The following is a 9,079-nucleotide window of genomic DNA, read 5'->3' as shown; positions in this document are numbered from 1 at the left end:
CAAACTGCCTATCCAACCTCAGCTTCCTCTATTCTACAAGAAACCAATGTTCCCACCATACCAAATAAGTTGATTATTTGTCACAGTTGTGAAAACTTTTCACAGTTCACAATCTTTTTTTTCATTATGAAGGACCCTGGCTTGGAAACCTAGTATGTTCATCAGAGATCAATTCACATGTTCCTTCTTGTATTACTCCACAGTCCACTCCAGACAGATATTTCTTACTGCATTCATTGCTCTCAGATCATAGCTCAATGATATCACTTGCCACATTATATTTTTAATTATTTTACATGGTTGTATTAACACTAAATTGTCAGCATCTTAGGGGTAAGAAATGTGTCCTTTTTATGTTGGCATCACATAATACAAACTCAAAACCAAACTCACAGCCATCGAGTTGATTCCAACTCATAGTGACCCTATAAGTCAGAGTAGAACTGCCCCTGTGAGTTTTTGAGATTGTAACTCGTTATCGGAGTAGAAAGTCCCATTTTTCTCTCTTGATAGAGCTGGTGGTTTCAAACTACTGACCTTGAAGTTTACAGCTCAACAATGTAACCACGAGGCAACCAGCTACATAATAGAGATCAATATTGTTTTTCAAATGAATGGGGCACAAATTTGGCTATGGTAACTTAGAATATCTATCCAAACACAAAAGGCATGACCATGGAGTTGAATCTGACCCATATAAGCTTTATATAGTGTTTCTGATACTGTAAATCATAGGTTTCCAAATTTATTTGGCCTCCCACATTCTTCAAATAAAAACAAAGTACCTGTCCTAGCAATCAAAAAGTTTTGTGCGATAGCCCATAATGTAGTTTAAAGTATAGGTATCTGCTTTGAATCACCCCTGGATTGTTTCAGTGTCTCCCAGGGGTCAATACCTCCCGTCTGAGGAAGCACTACAAATCTTAATAGGAGCAAACAGCCTCATCTTTTCCCCACAACGTATTTGGTAGATTTGAATCAATAACTTTGAGTTTAGAAATCCAATGCTCATCCCACGGTACCACCAGGGCTCCTTAAAATTCCAAAAAGTGAGCTGAGCTAACAGATATCTCTCAAGATCACTTAAGAAGCACCTGTTCTGTAGAGAACTGTATGATGATTTATGGAAGGATTCAAAGGAAATAGAACCAAATGAAAATTGTGCAATTATCCCCATATTTGTGCTCAATAGGTTAAGAGTAATCCAGAAACATATTCCAGAAATCCAAATACAATCGGTTTGTAGTAACTCAGGGGCCTTTCTGTCCATCAAGTTTTCCTTTCTAACCTTATTTTTCTGAGCCTAATATAAGGAAGGAGAGCCCTTATGACATAGTGGTTACACATCAGCCTGGTAATTATAAGGTCAGCAGTTCAAAACCACCAGCCACTCATCGAGAGAAGGACAAGGCTCCAATAAAGAGTTAGTCTCAGAAACTCACAGGGGCAGTTCAACTCTGTCCTATATGGTTGCTATGAGTCATCAGAGACTGGACAGTGAGTTTGTTTTCTTTTGCTTGAATATAAAGAACCCTGTTGAGGCAGTGGGTTAAGCATTTGGCTACTGAGTTAGTTTATTGTGCCAACTTGGCTGATAAACACATGTGGGGTTAATTGAAGGGTGGAGATAGAGATAAATGGCTCGGTGAGCCTCACCTTTCAAGTTCTTGGGTCTCTTGATTTGTGATGGTCGGACAAGGGTGCAGCTGCCTTAGCCAGTTACCTGTTTCCGCTGGCAAGGCTCACTTTCCTGCAAGACATCCCCAATGAGACTCTGCAGAGACCTACCCTGATGCAGCCCTGGATGCTGGAGCAGCCATGTGGAGACCCCAGCCAGCGCTGAGATGCTTACACATTCACTGACTCGGCTTTCCTCCTGCAGTTGGCATCAAAATGTGTGTTTTGTGAGATGGAGGAAGACTTTGTGGTTTGGTGTCAGATATATGGGTTAATAGGTTAATGTTGGACTTGTGGGCTTGGGCAACACTGGGTTGGGATGTTTTCTTTATGCACATTTAACCTTTATATAAAACTCTCTCATCCATGAGTTTCTGTGGATTTGTTTCTCGAAAGTACCCAGACTAACACAGCTGCTAACTAGAGAAAGGTAAGACAGTGTTCCATAAAGATTTACAGCTCTGAGCAGGAATATTGTCCTCAGGGCTTGGTGGGCCAGGATGTGCTCCACTCGCTCTCCTTCTCTCTTCATTTCTCTTGTGTACTTTGATCAGACGCGTCCTTCTCCCCAAGCTGTAGTCATATAACCCCCTTCCAGGGGGATGAGCAACAGAAAAGTGGGTGAAGGGAGACAGTTGATGACATAAGATATGGAAATAATAAGTTATAATTTATCAAGAGTTCATGAGGGTGGGAGGGTGGGGTAGGGAGGGAAAAATGAGGAGCTGATATCAATGATGATGGCAACATATGTGCAAATGTGCTTGACACAATGGATGAATGCATGGATTGTTATAAGGGCTGCAAGGGTCCCCAACAAAAGTATTTAATTAAAAAATATTTACAGCATCTGAACTCTTATGAAAGCAGTTCTACTTTGTCTTACAAGGTCTCTCTAAGTCAGAATCAACTCAACAGCAGTAGGTAAGGACTAATATTAAAATAAATCAACTAAATTGGTAACCTTAAAAGCCCATCAATTTAGTGATATATTCTAAGGAGATGGCAGGAGCTGTGTGTTAGTCTAGGTTGACTAGAGAAACAAATTCATAGACACTCATATGTGTATAGAAAAAGAACTTTATACACAAGAGCAGTTAAATACTTCAAAAATATTCCAGCCCAGTCCAGGTCAAGCCCATAAGTCTGATATTAACCCATGTGTCCATTACTATAAAGTCTTCTTCAAACTCATGAAACACATGCAATGACGCTGAATACAGGAAGATCAGAGTCCAGTGAGTGGGAAGTCTTGTGGCTCTAGTGGTGTTGTAAGTATGTCAGCACTGACAGGACTGTTCACGTGGCTCCTCCAGATCCCAGGGCTCTGGCTGCATCAGGGTAGCTTCATGTGGCTTCTTGTCAGAAATGTCTCATAGGGAGTGAGCCTGAGTCCTCCCCCTAGCGAGCTATTTGTCTCCTTAGTGCCTCCAAATGAGGTCATCAAGCTGCAACCTGATTGACAGACTAAATTCCACCCCTTCACTCTTAATCCTCTCAAATTGTCAACAGATTATATAGCTATCACAGACTACTTTGAAATGCCTCTTAACTATAGTTAATCTGTTGAAAAATAGTTTACATGTTGATCAGAAAGTTGACTCTCTAGCCTACTTAGTAATAAGCAGATAGATAGTTGGAAGGAACATGCACTTTGGATTAGATGCTGATTTGAAACCAGCTGATTCGCTTACTAGCTCTGTGACCGAAATAAAAGTGCATTCTATCTGTCTTGTAGAGAGCCTTAGTTTTCATATCTGGAAAATTGAGAGAACAGTAAAAAGGTCTGCAAAAAGTTCATGGAAAATCTTCATTTTTTTAATTCCATTTTCTCATACTTTGAAACCTTCTGTATATATTATATATCTAGCTGTGATTAAATGAGATGTTAAAGTGTTTAATATATAATGAATACATAGTAAACATTAGTCTCTGCTGTTCTGGAGACTTTCATGCAAAGATGATAAGAGGGAAAACATACAATAACACTCAAGAATATGCCAGAATTTTAGAAAATCATCTACCTATTTTGCCCTCTCCAAATACCTTCCCCTGTTTTATATTCTTAAGGTTTGGTATAAAGTCTATATGTTCATACTATCCTCCTGTAAACTCTTATCTAATATATTCAGTTCCTCCTCTCCATGTCCCTGGTACATCTCATAAATATTCTTTTGTCATTCCATATAATGTAATGTGGAAAAATATCCAGTTAAACATAAAAAGTTTACAGTTTAACCCTACCAGGAACTTTGGGAGAAAAGACCTGGAATCTGCTCTTGTTAAGATTATATGTAGCCTAGGAAGCCCTGTCAGGCAGTTCTACTCTGACATATACATTCATTATGACTTGGAATCTACACAACAGAGGTATCCTATTAAAATAGTAGTCAGCTCCTACTCCAGGTTCTCTAATAATTCTAATAACCTTTCCTACCAATTTTCCCCTTGTTCACTCTACTTCAGCTATATTGGCCTCTTTGTTGTTTTGTTGTCATTGTTTTGAAAAAGTTTTTTCAGAACTATGTCATGAATGGTTTTTATATCTAGGCATATATTTAGATACTAATGGTATATAATTTAGAATTTCAGAGTTCTGATTGTTCTTAACTCTAGGTTTCTTTCCTCATATAGCTTTTTTAATCAGTAAACTTATTTTAAATAATTTCACTTTCATACATTTCACATATCATATATTTTAATAGTTTAATAACATTCATAATTTTAGTGTAGTGCAGCTATATTACTACAATCAATTTCAGGACTTTTCTTCTTCCTTGTACTCATTGTTATTAGGTCCCCATTTCCTGCTAGCCTCCTCTGCCATGTTCATTTGAATCTATTGATCTCTATAGGGTTATCTAATCTGGGTTTCATAAACAGAAAATCATTTTAAAAAATCAAGAAAGAATACAAGCAAACAGCCCAACATCAATGACACAATGAAACAGAAAATTTTCAATTGACAACAAAGTAGAAAATACTTAAAACTGGAGCAAGTATATATTGAATCAAGAGAGAAATCAATGACAAGGTGTCATACATTGACCTAACAAAGATTTCAGCAATTACTTAAGATGATCCAACAGTGGTTAGAGCAGCACATTGACAGGGAACTACTAGAAGTTCAGGATGGATGTGGAAGAGTACATGGAATAAGGGATATAATTGCTGATGTCAGATGTGTCTTGGCTTAAAGCAGAGAATACCAGAAAGATGTTTATTTGTGTTTCATTGACTACGTAAAGGCTTTTGACTGTATGGACCATAATAAAGTGGGTATGACCTGCAGAAGAATGGTAATTCTGGAAGACTTCATTGTGCTCATTGAAAACTTGTGCATGGATCAAGAGGCAGTTGTGTGAACAGAACAAGAGGACATGGCATGGTTTAAAATCAGAAAGGATGTATGTCAGGATTGCATATTCCCACCATGCTTGGTCAATTGATATGCTGAACAAATAATCATTTGTTCAGACACTGCATTATATGAAGAAGGGAATGGAATCAGAATTGGAGGAAGGCTTATTAACAACCTTCACTATGCAGATGAACACAGACTTGCTTGCTGAAAGTGTCGGGGAATCAAAGCACTTGCTCTAAATCAAGTATAGTAGCTTTTGGTAGGGATTAAAATGCAATGTAAGGAAGACCAAAATCCTCACAACTAGACCAGTAGATAACATAGAGATAAATGGAGAAAAGATTGCAATTGTCAAATATTTTTCCTTACTTGGATCAATGCTCATGGAAGCAGCCGTCAAGAGATAAAATGATGTATTACATTGGATAAATATGCTACACAAATCCTCTTTAGAATGTTGCATAGCAAAGGTGGTTCTTTGAGGATTAAGGTGTGCATGCCCCAAGCCATGGTATTTTCAATTGCATCATGTGCATGTGAAAGTTGGACATTGAATAAAGAAGACCGTGGAAAAGTCATTGGATTTGAATTGTGGTGCTGGAGAAAAATATTGAAAGTATCATGGACTGCTAAAAGAACAACCTGATCTGTATTGGAAGAAGTAAGGCGACAGTGCTCCTCAGAGGCAAGGATGGCAAGACTTTGTCTTATGTATTTTGGACATATGGTCAGGAGACACCAGTTACTGGAGAAAAACATCATGTTTGGTAAAGTAAAAGGGCAGTGAAAAACAGGAAGGCCTTTTGGGAGGTGGATTGACACATTGGCTGCTTCAATGGGCTCTGGCATAGGAACAATTGTGAGGCTGGTGAAGGACTGTGCAGCGTTTCATTCTGTATGACTTGGAACAAACTCCATGGCACCTAACAATAACAAAAACAACCCTTCAGTGTATTTCGGTAGCAAGATCTTTCCCATCCCTGGACCGTAGTCAGAGAGGATTCATCAGAGACATACTCATCATGAGGGATCCCACAAAGGAGTTTTAGGCTTTCAATGTCATTCATAGCTTTCTTTACACCAGGTGTTCAAAAGTTAAGCTCTAATACCATTCTCTCTTCCAGGTTTGGATCAGACAACCTTCCACTCTCCATGATTTGTTTTTCTATCACCCCACTCCTTAGGTACCATAATGTGTTAGGCCACTTTGTCTAGAGAAACAAATCCAATGACACTCATCTATGTATAAGAAAGAGCTTTATATCAACAAGTAGTTATATCTCAAGAAGGCATCCCAGCCCATTCTAACCCACGTCCATAAGTCCTATGCTAATCTGTAAGTCCTTCTTCATACTAATGTAGTCACAAACAGTGACATAGAAGGAAGGCAGATCACAGGCTAGTGAGTGCAGAATCACGTGGAAACAAAGTTGGTGGACACCTTGGAGGAAACAGGGCATCAGCAGCTTTCGGGGTCAGTGACAGAGTCCCAGCAAGCAAGAAGGTTAAGGGGCAGAGATAGAGGGAGTTTTCCCCAGTTGTAAAAAAGTCACAACTCTTAAAAAGAGGTTATAAGGAGGTTATCAGGCTGTGACTTGATTGGCAGGATGGATTCAAACCCTACACTTTGTATACATCTCCAAGTTGACTAGGTAGTCAACTTTATGAATTGTTTTTAGGATCTTGGGTTCTATTGATTTATTCTACCTACCTAATCATTTAACTACCACAGGAAGTGATTGAAAATACCATGACTTGGGTCAGGTATACCTTAGTCCTTTTTGCTTTGATATTTTTAAAATTTATTTTTATTAATTTATTGGGAGCTCATACAACTCTACTGTGTAAAACACATTTGTACATTCATTGACCTCGTCATTCTCAAAACATTTGCTCTCCACTTAAGCCCATGGCATCAGCTCCTCATTTTCCCCCCTCACTTTCCACTCCCCCCTCCCTCATGAACCCTTGATAATTTATAAATTATTATTATTTTGTCATGTCTTACACTGTTCGATGTTTCCCTTTGGCCACTTTACTGTTGCCTGTCCCCCAGGGAGGAGGTTATATGTAGATCCCTGTAATCAGTTCCCCCTTTCAACCCCACCCTCCCTTCACCCTCCTGGTATCGCCACTCTCAGCCTCAACCCTGGATTCCCTGTGTTTCCATTTCCTCTCTGTACCACTGTACATCCTCTGGTCTAGCCAGATTTGTAAGGTAGAAATGGGATCATGATAGTGGGTGGGGAGGAAGCATTTAGGAACTAAAGGAAAGTTGTATGTTTCATCGTTACTACACTGTACCCTAACTGGCTCATCTCCTCCCCGCGACCCTTCTGTAAGGGGATGTTCAGTTGCCTACAGATGGGCTTTGGGTTCCCAACCCGCACTTCCCCGCATTCACAATGATCTGATTTTTTGTTCTTTGATGTCTGATATCTCATCCCTTCAACACCTTGTGATCACACAAGCTGGTGCGCTTCTTCCACGGGGGCTTTTTTCCTTCTGAGCTAGATGGCTGCTTGTTTACCCTCAAGCCTTTAAGACCTCAGACGCTATATCTTTTGATAGCCGGGCACCATCAGCTGTCTTCACCATATTTGCTTATGCATCCACTTTGTCTTCAGCGATTGTGTCTGGAAGATGAGCATCATGGAATACCAATTTAATAGAACAAAGTGTTCTTGCATTGAGGGAGTACTTGAGTGGAGGCCCAATTTCCATCTGCTACCTTAATACCAAACCTATAAATATATCCACATAGATCTATTTCCCCATCCTCATATATAAATATATTTACATATGTACATGCCTTTATTTAGACCTCTATTAATACTCTTCACCTCCTAGCCCTTTCCTTTATTTCATTTCACTTTCTTCTTGTCCCACTATCATTTTCTACCTTCATTTGGGTTTCAGTAATTCCTCTCGGTTACATTACCCTTGATCACACCCTACAGGCCTCCTAGACCCTCCTCTCCACCAATTTGGATCACTTGTTGTTCCCTTGTCCCTGGGTTTGTTATCACCATTTCCTTTCCCCCCACCTCCCTCTTTCCCATGTCCCTCAGGAACCGTCAATCCAATTGATTTCTCCCCCAGATTGTTCATCCACTCTATCGTAGTTAGACAGACCTGCAGAGATAATTACACGCACAAAAACAAGACAGAGCAAAACCAAGCAGCAAAAGTAAACAAAACAACAACAACAACAAGCCAATGACAAAAAAAGAAAGAAACAGAAAAGCTTGTAGTTAATTCAAGGTCTGTTTTTTGGCCTTTAGGAGTGTTTTCTGATCGAGTCTGGTGGTGCCAAGCCCTGGCCCCAAAGTCTGTTTTTAGTATTCCCTGGGGACTTTGTTGCTCTGTTCCCCTTGTTGTTCTATTCTATGCCCTTAGTGTTTTGCCTCAGTGTGGTGGGATCCAATCAGGCAGAATTTCCACATTGTGTTGCCAGTGTTGTCCTCCATAGGGCTATGGGTCAGTAAGGGATGTCGTGTCTCATAGTGGGGCTGGCCATATGGTCTTCTCTGTGTATTGGCTGCTCTGAGTGGGAATATCGTCCTCAAGCCTTGGTGGGCCAGGATGTGCTCCACTCTCTCTTTCTCCCCCTTCATTTGCTCCCATGTGCTCTGATCAGACATATCACTCTCCCTGAGCTGCAGCTTCAGTGTTATCCTGTAAAATAAATTCTTCTGGAGGGAGTGGCCGGTATCCACGTAGTTGGGATTGGAGCCAGTCCCTCAGACCTCTCCACTGGTTCCTTACCCCATGCTGGCAAGTTGCATTCACATCGTGGAGCACTGGGTTGAAGTCTGATCCCTCTTTTCCTGTGGAGATATAAACAATACCGTCCCCTTTGGTGTGTTAGTGCCCTGTGCCCCCGCTACCCATTACTTTTCTTCTATTTTTTCCTTCCTCCCTCATTTTTAGTTGGCTACCATATGTATACCAGGATTTGGTCTGGCCCCTGCCATACTACCTGGTCCCCACCCCCGGGATGTTTGTATACAGTAGCTTTTTCCCTATGCCCCTTTT

The sequence above is a fragment of the Tenrec ecaudatus genome, chromosome X, assembly GCF_050624435.1.
Source record: "Tenrec ecaudatus isolate mTenEca1 chromosome X, mTenEca1.hap1, whole genome shotgun sequence".
Classification (NCBI taxonomy): Eukaryota; Metazoa; Chordata; class Mammalia; order Afrosoricida; family Tenrecidae; genus Tenrec; species Tenrec ecaudatus.
Note: the sequence above shows the minus strand (reverse complement) of the source record.